This window comes from Nothobranchius furzeri, chromosome 5 (genome assembly GCF_043380555.1).
Source record: "Nothobranchius furzeri strain GRZ-AD chromosome 5, NfurGRZ-RIMD1, whole genome shotgun sequence".
NCBI lineage: Eukaryota > Metazoa > Chordata > Actinopteri > Cyprinodontiformes > Nothobranchiidae > Nothobranchius > Nothobranchius furzeri.
In genome coordinates, this window is record NC_091745.1 from 64,719,900 (window position 1) to 64,721,928 (window position 2,029).

At 38.3% G+C, this 2,029-nt stretch overlaps 1 long non-coding RNA gene across 1 annotated transcript; it reads right to left on the minus strand.

The window, feature by feature from the left end:
* Window positions 1-250: 250 nt before the first annotated feature.
* Window positions 251-1,010, minus strand: LOC129159236 (uncharacterized). The gene is made up of 2 exons (XR_008560905.2): window positions 401-1,010; window positions 251-333 (listed from the first exon to the last, which is right to left on the minus strand). It is a non-coding gene; the product is annotated as an uncharacterized lncRNA (long non-coding RNA).
* Between the last annotated feature and the right edge of the window lie 1,019 nt (window positions 1,011-2,029).

The window sequence follows — 2,029 nt, forward strand, 5'->3', positions numbered from 1 at the left end:
GGGTTAAGCTAGTTGTGAGATTACGTAAAATAGGTTCCATCTGGAGTAATCGTCGGTGGGAGTCGGAGACTTGCTCCAGTAAGCCATGGATGACGTGTTCATGACGTGCGAGTATCTCAGAAGCAGCAAGCGGAGCGAAAGACGGGTTGGGTTCTGCAATGAGGTCAACATTATGGCCGGATGATTCTGTCATGGCGGGTGAGATTTTCTTGACCCACGACATGCAGAATCATCACAAGAAACCGGCAAGTAAGTAAAACGTTCTTTATTATTAAATCAGAGGAACGGGAACAGGCGACGTGCAGGCTGGCAGCAAGGCTCCAGGAGAGGATTCTGAGGAGGGAGAAAGAGTGAGTATATGGAGGGAAGGATGGAGGATAATCTGAGGAGGAGAGCTTACTGATGTAGATAGTGGTGAGAGCCTCTGGAAGGGCTAGGTCAGGTCCGGGTGAGCAGGAAGGCTCCAGAAGGAGGAGGGACTGTCGAATATGAGAGGAGGTAGGAGCAGAGGCTTGGTGGGTGCAGGTGAGCGGCTGAGAGCGGGCGGCCAGGGGAGGAGACAGCGTGAGATGAAGTGCAGGAATCCGAGCTGGTATTGAGATGGTAAAGTGTGGAGTGAAACCCAAAGCTGAGCAATCATCCGGCGTGGTGAAGTGTCACACTGCTCCTTAAATCCCCTGGGCCTTGATGACGGGATCAGCTGCAGCTGGTGGCTCTCAGACACACCCACCTGCAACAATACTCAGAGCAAACAGATTACATGCAGGGGGCTCACCACGGACCGTGACAATCTATCTATCTATCTATCTATCTATCTATCTATCTATCTATCTATCATCTATCTATCTATCTATCTATCTATCTATCTATCTATCTATCTATCTATCTATCTATCATCTATCTATCTATCTATCTATCATCTATCTATCATCTATCTATCTATCTATCTATCTATCTATCTATCTATCTATCTATCTATCTATCTATCTATCTATCTATCTATCTATCTATCTATCTATCTATCTATATCTATCTATCTATCTATCTATCTATCTATCTATCTATCTATCTATCTATCTATCTATCTATCTATCTATCTATCTATCTATCTATCTATCTATCTATCATCTATCTATCATCTATCTATCTATCTTTGTATCTATCTATCGCAAGGGTTAATTTACCTGGTAATCATATTTGCTAAATATTGCAAGATTACCTTAATTTACAGATTTCTCAATAATGTGCTGCCCTAAAAGTAAACAGTAAAACATACATTTTTACCCTTCCATCACCATAAGGCTAATAAAGATTTACAAATGTTTCACCATCCTGTTGTTTTACTGTAGTAAAAAAACTGGCTGTGAATGCACTGATAGTCTTAATGTTTACCTGTGGTGCTTTTTGTTTGACTTTGATTAAAGCAGTGCTGTTTGCCCAATAAGTAAGGAGATCCATTGGACATCAACGAACAAAAAGATGTACCACATCTAAAACAAAAATGATAATTTAAAAAAGTTAGTCCAGCTGAATTGTATTTCAAAAGAAAACGCATCCAACTTTTAAAGGTTGTGTTCAGTAATTCTAGTATAATTGTTTAAAAAGAAGCAGTTGGTGTTTTAGTGGCATTGTATAGAAACAACATTCTCTTGTTTGTTTACGCCCAGGTTTGTTGAAAAACAAACTGCTCTAGATTTCTGTTGACTATTTTATGTGAATCGCTCGTAGAAAAACATACATTTTAACTTGACAGGTAAATAAAAACTGGCTATTATGTAACTGTCTTGCAAGGTTAAAGAAAAGATTGACAAGTTTATGAATCAGATATATCAACAAATGAAAATCCTACATGAGGTTTTTTTGTCAGAAGTTGATATCAATACAAACATACAAATCAGGAAACATGCAAGTAAATTACAAATCATAAACAGAAGCATGAATCAAGGTTTCCTGTTTTTATTAACAACTTATTTGTGACAAACTCATATTTGAACATTTCACAATAAGAATAAGAATACCTTTATTTGTC